The 12,261-nt window shown below is 30.8% G+C and overlaps 1 non-coding gene across 1 annotated transcript; it reads right to left on the bottom strand.

Annotated features, from left to right (window-relative positions):
- TRNAN-GUU lies at positions 5,165-5,238 on the bottom strand. Its single transcript has one exon. It is a non-coding gene; the product is annotated as a tRNA-Asn (tRNA).

Raw genomic sequence — 12,261 nt, 5'->3', positions numbered from 1 at the left:
TATGCATCTGCAGTAGGAAGTCTAATGTATGCTCAAGTTTGCACACGTCCCAACATAGCATTTGTTGTGGGAGTTTTGGGTAGATATTTGAGTAATCCTGGAATGCATCATTGGAAGGCAGTCAAACGTGTTATGTGTTACTTGAAGGGAACAAAGGAGTACATGCTCACTTATCGGAGGTCTGAGAATTTAGAGATCGTTGGGTACTCTGACTCTGATTTTGATGGATGTCTAGACAGTAGATACTCCACCTCTGGATATGTGTTTGTATTGGTTGGAGGTGCCATCTCTTGGAAGTTTCGGAGTTCATGGCTTGTTTTGAAACATCAGACCACAACATATGGTTGCATAATTTTGTCACTGGCTTACGTGTGGTCGATGGTATTGAAAGATCATTGAGGATTTATTTTGACAACAAGTTCGCGGTTCTTTACTCCAACAATAATAGGAGTTCTACAAAGTCAAAATTCATTGACATAAAGTTTCTTGTTGTTAAAGAAAGTGTTCAAAATGGACAAGTTTCCATAGAACATATAGGGACAAATTTTATGCTAGCTGATCCACTGACTAAGGGTTTGATACCTAAAGTGTTTGGTACCTAAAGTCTTTCATGAGCATTTTGCTTATATGGGTGTTATTCCTTTGGGTACCTTAGTTCAGTGGGAGTCTATATGTTTTATGTTTTGCTTTGGATATTATATACAGTTTTTATACATAATAAAGTTGATGATTTATTGTTTCATTTTGAAATTGTGCATTGTAACAATTGTGTTGCAATTAAAGACTTTGGATTGATCTCACTAAATAATAAAGAAGGACCAGTTGGAAATAGATATGTTTGAGATCACATTGCATGAAATTTCCATGTAACTCATCCATATTTGATCTATGTCATTAAGTATATTAATATGGTGATCATCGTGGTCGAGTCACACTTAAATGTGATGAAATTTGCGATGGTTCCATAGATGACATATCAAATGGACCAGATTGTATTAAGGAGAAGTCTAAATGTAAATAGCAAACGGATGCGCGCCTAAAGAACCTGTGAAATAATTGTTTCAGGAAGATATGAAGCCCAAGTGGGAGATTGTTCGAAATTTATAATTTCTAATTAAGGTGGGAATCATATATTTGATACAATGATATCAGCTATTTATTTCCGGGGTTATATTATAAGTGATCTAATTACTGGCACCCATTAGATTTCTAAAAGCTCATAACAGATATGGGCTTAATGGGTGGATACTCATCAGGTTAACCCATAGGGGATAATGGAAACCCTATAAGTTAACGCATAAGGAAGATTATGGTCCCCAACACACCAAATCAAATTCAGTTTTCTACTCTCCCCATCAGAGTGAAAACGCAAGTCCCAAAAGGAATCAGGGATTTGGTTGAGGAAGCTCATCATACCACAAAACTTGTTTCAGAAACAGATCAAAGGAGCACATCCAGGAACATGGATTCAGGTATGACACTACACTCTTTGTTTCATATATGTGTGTGAGAATCATGAGATTGAAGATCCTAGGATTGATATTTCACCAATCATAAGGAATTCCATACAAGTGGTATCAGAGCATAGGTTTTGAATATTTATGATTCTCCATTAAGGGTGTTTTCCCAAATCTTGTATGAACCCTACTTTTAATTTGGGGATTTTATGCCTCTTCTATCATGTCATAAAGATTGGAAATTTAGGGTTTAAATTTGTTTTTCAATAAAATACTGTTGATCAATTCACACGTGAGGGAGATTGAACTCATGGAATTAAACATGCTATAATTATTCAATTCATACGTCTATGTATGCAACTCAATTTTTTTTTGCCTCTGACGTTTTGAGTAACGTCCTTTTACTCATGCATAACAATTCAATTTTTTTCCCAATTCAAATTTGGAGATTTTAAATTCATGGAAGCATATATATAAATATATATGTTTCATATGAATAAAGTTTTGTTTATGTTATGCATTTTCTGCTGCAATTTTTTGGGTTTCAAGTTATTATTGTTGAAACTTATATATATTATTGTTGAAACTTATGTCATACTTTGGAGTGATTGAACTCGTATGGGAGTAGGATTACACAATGTTTCATATGCCAGTTTTTTATTGTATGTGAGTTGATAACAATAATGGTTCTCGAGTTGATAAGTTAGAGTTCATGCAAGTGGATCTTAATAGGTCAGGATATAAAGATGTGTCATTTATTCTAGCATCACAAGCTCAACAAGTATTCTATGTTAGTGACTCAGTTGATCTGAAATGGTTCATTGTTCTTTTAACTAACAAAATAATCATCAATAATATTGATGATCAAGAATATGAAGATATTGATGAAGATGATCCTTTTCTGGACATATCTGCTTTGTGAGAGCGGTCCAACTACAGATGATGATTTATATACAAGAGATGATCACGATGAAGGGCATTGGGTAAATCAATATGCTCCTCCAAACAAGGATGACCCTACAAGACAAAAACAATCAAAGAAAATGAAAAAGTATACGCAAGTAGTCTTTGTATAATTATAGCTTAATTTTGATTGTTTGTAATTTGTATAATATTGTTTCTCTGTAATTTGTGTAATTTTTTCATTTATAATTATGTACTATGTCGAAACATAATGGGCATGATATTCATTGTTTATATTTTATATTGTATTGATGTTTAATAAAATAAACTTCTGCTCTGTATTAATGTGTCTGTATTGTTCAGAATGTATAAATGTCTGTGCTGTTGAGAATGTTTGTCCTGCTAATAAATATATATGCCGGTATTAATTTATACAAATCAACAACGAATTCTAGGGGAAGTCATGGCATATGCTGTTGTAAAGGATGACTACAACAACGCTTTTTATAGAAAGCGTTGTTGTATATTATTAATACAAAACGCTATACGTGTGATGCGTTGTTGTATTAAGGTGTTCTTTGAGAAAATTTATGAATAATACAACAGCGCTGCTATGTTATTGCGATGTTAAACATATGAACTTGAACAGTGCAACCATAAATGCTATTAATAAGACCTATAAAATGCGTTGTTTATGTAATACTATGTGATATCGCTTTGTGGACGATGCGTTGTTGTATTGATGTACTATATGACAGTGTTTTTTGTGTGTTATGCTGTGGTATATAATCAATATAACAGCATTTGTGAAACGTTGTTAATGATGATCATATACTACTACGGTAAAAAAGAAAGCGTCTAAAAGTACTGTTATCCATCTAAAATAAACACTGTTGAACAACAACTCTGGCGTAGTGTGTTTTCAGATCCAGTTCGACATCCACCATACCATAGAACATAACCTAAAAATCTTAAAATATAAGTGAAAACTATATATATATATATACACATACGTGGCAGCTATTTTGAACTATGTATATCCATGCTTCCTAAATTAGCACTCGCTATTAACCAAAATCAATACATAAAATTTTAAGAAAGTTTTGCTTTACTTTACTTCTTGAGGGTAGGGAGAGTGAGAGAGATGGGTCAGATTTTGAGACTACTAGATTTGATGAAAATATGGACCACACTAATATAAAACTTAACTGTCTCTAAATCAGGTGTATAAGTGAAGCAGATGCATTAAATTAAGATCGTAGACAGGGAATTAAAGCAGCAGAGTAAAGTATCATATATATGCTTGTTAGAATCAGGGACATGCTGTAATGTTGCTAATAATTTATTACAAAGCTGATTATTGCAAATTCTTTTGTAAACATTCACCTATTTTAAGATTGCCTGCATACTTTTAGTTTATTATGCGATCTACGATCAGGCTATATAATACTGTATTCAGATCTCTTATTTAATTACATGATATTTACGTAACATTCTCACTCATACATGATTCGAATATATATATATATATATATATTTATTGATAAGTGAAAATATATTTAATTAAGAGTGTAATATTCATGCACTGTCAGTTTAAAGATTTATAAATAATATTATCTATCATTCATTGATATGTCATTTTCTAAAGAATCAATAATAATTAAAAATAACTAGTGAATAATAAACTGGGAATATATAAAAAATTTATACTTGTCAATAAAGGAGTACCAAAGGTATCAGAATTTATATGGGAGAGTAAAATGCAATCACATAATTATAGCTAGTGACTAGCCTAGGAGCAGTAAGAAGTTAAAAGATATGCATGAGTTACAATTTCATTCAACATTAATATGTGTTCGTTTTTTTTTCTTGAATCTAGAATGATTTCACTCTTCACAATTTGGTGAATAAAGGCCTTGTTGGAGTTGAATATAACATTGTTCTTGCTAATTAAATTGACTATATAATATAAGAGACACATAGAGGTTATACTTGAGAACCATCACTATGCAACAATTATGTTAGTCATTCGTGATTTAATGAACCGGAAATGGCAAACTTCACTAAAACATATCTTGAGAGAAGGGAACTCATATGCTCACTATTTTGTTAAAACAAGAGTTACTTTTAATATAATTAATTAATAACTCGGTTTCCGTCAATCTCATATACATGTTGTATGTTGTTGTAGCCAGAATTGAAATCCTCAATTGTAGATAATAATGTCTATTTTTCTTTCATACATTATCCAACAAAAATATCTAAAAAAGAAGTTAAATATAATTTCTCAAAATTAATTCTTATATTAAATTCAATAATTTTTTTCTTTTCCTTTCCTGAAAAAAGGTTAAATATAATTTCTCCAAAAGAGTATTGTACCGTATATTGGCTTTGCTTTTCTACTACGCGGTTGAATACGCGGTGGCTTCTAATTAAATTAGATGTTGGACAAAGAGGGTTCCATCTACAATTTCTATAATCAAATGTATCTTTGTTTAGTATACTCATCATTGCTTCTAATCAAACCAATAGAAATTGATCAACACCACATAACAAAATACACAGGGGAAAAGTAAGACAACACTAATAATTAACTAACGAGATTTGAAACAATGAGTAGCTCTGTACTCTAGAAATTCATGCCCAAAATAGCTTTGCAATATAAAAATGAGTACAGCTAAATCTTGTTTTAGCTTTATTATTGTGGACAAAAGCAATCTTGCGTTTCATCCTTTTGAATAAAAAAATAGTCCAAATTAATATAGTCACGTGTATATAAAGTGGGGTAGGCTAAAATAATAAAACGCTAGAAGGAGGGCTTGAACCTCCGACCTTGTGGTTAACAGCCACACGCTCTAACCAACTGAGCTATTCCAGCTTGCATTTTTTGTAATTACTATATCTTATTTAGTATCTAGAAGTATTAGTTTTATGCTTATTACATCAACGATGGATGATGTGTAAACATATAAAAACTCTTACTGATTGAATAGATTATTTTGTCTTGTAAAACTATTCATTTTGGAGTATATATTTAATTTTTTTAATAATCAATATGTGCAAAATGGAAAATTTATATTGTTATTAAGGGTTTAATGGCTTTATTAGATTCGATTTTTGATTAAATTTATGAACCAAGCCGAATATAAGGACATGATTTATTTTAGTGTGGTTAATATTGAAATTATGTGTAGGAATCAAACCAAACTGAACTGACCTTAAACGGTTCAGTTTCACAGTTTATTTGTTTTAAAAAAAAATCTACTGTAATTCAAATTATATTTCATAAAGGCATTGTTTGAATTATCATTTTAGCTACCAAATTAAACGTACATACTTCAAATTTAAAATATAATTCATATGCTTAATTGCATATCACAAATCAAAACATGTCATATATAGAAATATGACAAAAGACTAGTACAATAAAAATGACAAAATAATGAAATAGTATTAAAATGCAAACAAAATGTTCTTGAAACATCATCTAATTAATCATATGTTCTTATTTCGTATATTGTCTAAAAAAAAACTATGGACGATTACTTATATAATATCTTAAGTGCAATGTCATCAAAGATTTTTTATGAAGATAAATATTTGTTTTTGAAAGAAACTAGCAAACATTAAATAATTATTATAAAGTTTGCTAGTATCCAGAGTTGAAATCTTTTTGACCAAAATAGTTAAGATTTTGTGATAATAAAAACACACCTTTAATTATTAACATATTTGGTACAATTGTAAGGTTCAATAATTATTATTATACTCGAGTACAACTCTTCATAATATAGGTGTATATCAATTCTAAGCATACTAAACATTTTTATTCAAATTTTTTAATATCAGAATTTCAAATCAAATAAGTGATTGTTTGTGAAGAATAAATAAGATGAACCTTGCTCGAGTTATAGGAAAACGAAATTATATAGCATACTAAATTAATCGTGTATATATTTCTTTAGGAATTAAGCAAACTCGTGAAATATTTATGGTAGAAAAAAAATTATCAACTTCCCAGAAGAACAAAACCACATAACTAAGGAGCCACATGTAATTACAAGTATGAAAACATATTCAACTTTTATAAGGGCAAGACACCAACAAAACTAACTACGATGAAATAAAACTCATATTTTATTGTTTATAAGATGAATACATTTAAAAGATTCAAGCTTAAAATCTGGTATATATTTTAGTAAATATGACATTTCCTTTACTCTTTTACCCTATACAAAATAATGAAAATATTTTTTAAATATGTGATTTGATTCGAGCAATTCTTGAATTTTTTGAACCACAAACGGAACTGCTCTTCAACGGTTCCTTCAAAAAAGAACCAAACCGCAAAACTAAACCACATTTTCAGTCCAATTTGGTTTGATCCCACTGATCCGTTTAAACTAGAATCACTTACAATCCAATTTGGTACAAGTGTTTTACATAAAAAATGACATAAACAAATACACATATATAATTTATTTGAAAGTCACTACATCTTTCAACGAATAATTTCATGTCTTCCTACCAAACAATTCTGAGGTAGATAGTATAATTAAAATAGACTCTTATGAAAAAACATAAAAACCAATTAATATTAGCAAAATTAGGAGAAGGTGTGGTATGATGTACTTTTCATATCCCAAAAAATTGTCAAAATTAAGTAGAGAATGCTGTCCTGATTCAAAGCCATAATAGATAGAAATACTTGGAAATTGTATACATGAATTATCATTCGATAATCAATGAACATGTATTAAAATTAAATAGTGATTGATGATTGCTTAATTTTTTAAATAAAATATTAAAAACATATTCTCTTTTTTTGAACAGATGTATGCTAATCCTATGTTGCTCTCATGGACATGGTTCAGGCTAAATTAAGGACAAGCCATTTTTGTGAAAATTTTCTAAAAGTGTGGTTCTTCTTGAAAAGACGATCATATGTTCTGATCTCTGTGGTGTTAGTGGATTCATTCAAGTACAACATGAAGATTTTGCTGAGGCAAAATATGTAATGTGGGTCCATGTGCTAATTCTCCTCCCTTTAATTTTCCCTCAACATAGAGAAAATAACGCTTTTTATGTTTTGACTATAATATTTATATACCATCAGTATAAATAATTATACACAATATATCATTTATTAATATTTTGTATTATTTTTATTTCAATAATACATATAATTAAATGTAAATAATAAATGATATAGTAACCACACATAAAATATAATTTTTTGTTTATGTTTTATCATACATCAGTTCCTGACTTGAAGAGGGGTCCATTAAGCATCTGAACAAATGTACTGGCACACTGTCACTGTCTTCTTTTCTTTTTATATTTTTTTTTTGCTCTTTAATTCTTTTCCCTCTCATCTTACTTTTTCTTTACTGTTTCCTTTGTTCCTTGTTTATTGTCTTTTCCTTAAAATATCATTTTCATATGAGTAAAGACACACTAACCACTTTAATGATTACAACACTAAAACTTTGACTGGCTCTCTCCTTCACACACAGCTATAGACTATTATAATCATCCTCTAGTGATTACCCAGTGACCAAATCTTTTTTGTTGTTGACAATATTGACTAATATTTAATGAATAGTTATAGGTTGAAATTAGGAATCAAGTTAACAAAATAGGACAAAATGTGAAACATGTGGTAAAAAAAAATTTTTTTGTTAATATTAACAATATTCCTTCTTCTTATGGATAAAGAATTGATCTCTTTTGAAATGTATATTTATTATTCTCAACAAACATCACTCCTAGAAGTTTAACAATAATTGCTATATGACATAGCTACAACAATGAAGCCTTTATTTCATTAGGTGGTGTCAACTTCCAATATGACATGATTATAGAAATAATGTACCTTCTACTAGAGTGACTCACTAAAATCTAAAATTAAGATGATCATTAATGTATAAGAGTTGTATGATCATTGAGGAGTAAATACTTTTCCTCTAAGACTGAGATTGCAACTAAGAGGTGGTGAATTAGTTGACTTAAAATTATGATCACTTTTTCTGCAATATCAAGAGTTAAGAGCAGCGGAAATAATTTGCAGAAAATAACAAGTAACTAATTGAAGAGATAAAGGGAGAAGAGAATACACCAGAATTTTATACTGGTTCACCTTCTTGTCCATCGAAGGTTATGTCTAGTACTCTTGCAACACAAGAGATTTTCCACTAAATATTATGAGTTGTAATTACAATATCTCACCCCGAGACTTCTATGTACCTTACACACTCACTAATACTTATCACTTTAGAAAACACATTTCTAAATAACTCTATCCTCTTTCTTATCACACCCCGTGAAAGAAAGTATTTCTAAAATTATGATCACTTTTTCTGCAATATCAAGAGTTAAGAGCAGCGGAAATAATTTGCAGAAAATAACAAGTAACTAATTGAAGAGATAAAGGGAGAAGAGAATACACCAGAATTTTATACTGGTTCACCTTCTTGTCCATCGAAGGTTATGTCTAGTACTCTTGCAACACAAGAGATTTTCCACTAAATATTATGAGTTGTAATTACAATATCTCACCCCGAGACTTCTATGTACCTTACACACTCACTAATACTTATCACTTTAGAAAACACATTTCTAAATAACTCTATCCTCTTTCTTATCACACCCCGTGAAAGAAAGTATTTACAATGAATGAAGAATTACAACATTAGCTTGGATTGTCTTTACAAGTATGAAATGTAATATCACTTGCAATCCAATAACTCTCTTGTAAAATAAGTAATTTTGCTCAATAGGTTTGTAAAACTTTGAAACAATTACTTCAAATAACTTAGAAAAATTCTCTTTTGAAAGTATAAGAACTGAGTGCAAAAGTGCAGAAAAATAGTGAGAGAATTTTTCAGAATTGTGTTAGAAAGTTTGTGTGAGAGTTGTATGAAAGTTATGTGTGTTGATTATGAGTTTCAATGCCTTTATATAGGCTTTCCAACCAGCCAAAATGCCTATTTAAAAGGGTAGGAATTGATTGGAATGAAATCATGTCTTTTGGGTTGAAACTCATTCACTTTAAATTTGAAAATCTGATGTAACAACTCTCAATAACCGATTACAGCATTGAGTAATTGGTTACCCAAATACTCTGTCCAACGGTGAATTTAAAATTCACTTAGAGTAATCGGTTACTCATATTATAGTAATCAGTTACTCAAGAACGTTGAAACTTGAGTAATCTGTTACCCAAAGTTCAGTAATGGATTACTCAGTTCAGTTTTTGTTGGATAACTGATTTCTCACTCATATAACCTGTTACTTAGATTTCAGTAACTTGTTACACAGTATTTTGAAAATTGTTTTATTTAAACTTGAAGTGTTTCAATTTTCTTTTAAAATATTTTGAGCAATGCTACTATTATATATTCAAGAGTATATGATAGAAGTGCCTACTTAGACTTAGACTAAAAATCTTGAATATCTTGAAGCTTGAATCTTCATTGTCTTCATAAGTATTCTTCATTTTCTTCTTTTTGGTGATGTTGGTGTCTTCATCAAAACCGTGCCAAGGTCAGGAGCAGAGATCTCATCACAATCTCCCCCTTTTTGATGATGATAAACCAATATCTTCTTAACAATGTAGTTTTCTGATAGCAGCATACTTTGTCATATTCTTGACTTGTCTTGATTATGCTCCCCCTATTTTGTATGCTCCCCCTTTCATTTGGAATTGTGTGCCTAAAATAGTTTTGACAGAAAATACACTCTCCCAATTTTTCTCCCCCTTTTGACTTCATCAAAAAGTTGAAAAACCAAGAGTTTCCAGCATAATATATATATGTATACATCATACAATATGTATATGACAGACATAAAGTTAATCATAAGATATAAAATAAACATCGCAATGCATATCATAAGACATAGATGTTCAACAAAAACAACATAACACAAATTTTGTCCGAAAATATAAAATGATTACAACCATAAAAACACTAGTAAATTGTTCAGTAATATGCATCAAAACAAAACAGAAATCCTAGACACAATCTAAGACTCGGGCTCAGATCTGTCTTCATCAACGTCCATGCTACTCAGCATATAACAGAGACGATGAAGTTCAAACTGGATTTCATGACTCTGTGTATCGAAGGCGTCCATCTGAATAGTGATGTAGCCTCGAAGAGAGAATAACTCATCCATTATCATCTGATTGGTAGGCATGGGAGCAAATGAGGAACGTTGAGTTTGAAACTCGGAAGGTTGAGGTTCAGAGGGATTAGTAGGGGCAGGTTCTGGTTCAGGAGCAGGAGGTCTATATTTCTTATGCTTGTAGGTTCGGTCACGAAGATTATATGTGAAGGCCATTTTGTGGACTACATCCACATCAATATGGCTTTCACGAGAGTTAAGTGGGACCTTAGTTTCTCCGGTAGTAGAAACACCGAAATGCTCAAGGATTTTTGTTATGAAGATTGCATATGACAAAGGGATATGAGTTCCTCTTACATACCACATTTGTCTCATTATCATAAGAATCCAATTGTTTTTCTTATTAAATTTCGTAGCATACATCAATTGGAGTTCTATGTCACTTATTTGAGAGTGATTTGAAAATTTTGGTAAGATGACATAACTCAGAAAATAATGAAGCAAACGGTCTTCTAGTTTGAGATGTCCAACAGATAGGATATCTCTATTTTTAACAGTTTCACCATAGGCCTATTGCTTAAGCGTTTCTATTTCCTCTTTGGTAATTTATACACAGAGAATAATAAAAATATTTTTGATCATAATTATCTCATTCACATACAAGACCGAAACCTGCAATGCTCCCCTGATAGGGTATGTTACATCACAATGAACACATGATTTTCAAATCCAAAGTAATGTCTTTTCCTTTGACATAGCAAGTAAGACGGTTTTTCCTAAAGTTCATGTTACAGTAAAATACTCTAATCAGTTCAGGATAAATTTCATTCGATTCACCACATAAATCAAAAAGGTTTTGATGTCTAAAGAGATAAGGAAATAGAAAATCTTCAAACTCAAAATTCCCGAGACTACCGTATTTGGGAGTGAAGATAGTGCGACCATGGAAGTGCTCCTCAAAGATATTATGTTGCTCATCATTTTCTAGAAGTCGTGCTAAGTCAAGAGGGTTGGACTCCAAGGATGAAGTTTGTTGCTTCTTTTGAGTCAGATTGGTGTGTTGTTTCTTTGTTCTTAAAGAGGAAGTCATGGATTGAGGTTTTTGAGTTTTTAGGATTTTTTGGTTTTGGAGAATTTGGGGATTTTTTATTTAGGCCACTAAACACGAAAATAATAGTTTAGAAGTGTTCAGAAGTGAAAATGTGATATGAATGCACACAAAAATTACTCAAAACGAATTAAAAACGAAGATTTTAGATAGAGAAGGATGGCCATGAAGAGGGTTTGAGATGAGGAAGAAGAAGTGTAAAAAATGGAAATTTCATATAAATACCTGCACAGAGTAATTGGTTACTCAATTTTAAAAATTTTAAGAATTTCAAACAGCAGGTTTGGGTAACTGGTTATTCACTTGGGTAATCGGTTACTGACCCCAGAAAAATAAAATTTCTATGCAATTTTAAGCTATGAAAAAAAAATTAACCCAAAATTTGAAATATTTAAACATAAATAAACATTTTTAAGTACAAGTAGGCATGAGATAAACATGATGAAGCACACATATAACCATATAATCATGTTAAGATAAGTAAACTTCATCAACAATGCCTAATTCTCGTCTAATTTTATAAAAAGTTTCTTTAGCCAAGGGCTTAGGGAATATATCTGCTAGTTGGTTATGAGTATAAACAAATTCTACCGACACATCCTTCTTTTGGACATGGTCCCTAAGGAAGTGGTGCCTTATTTCAATTTGTTTGGTTTTAGAATGCAT

This window comes from Lupinus angustifolius, chromosome LG05, assembly GCF_001865875.1.
Source record: "Lupinus angustifolius cultivar Tanjil chromosome LG05, LupAngTanjil_v1.0, whole genome shotgun sequence".
NCBI lineage: Eukaryota > Viridiplantae > Streptophyta > Magnoliopsida > Fabales > Fabaceae > Lupinus > Lupinus angustifolius.
This window is presented reverse-complemented; position numbering and strand designations above follow the sequence as displayed.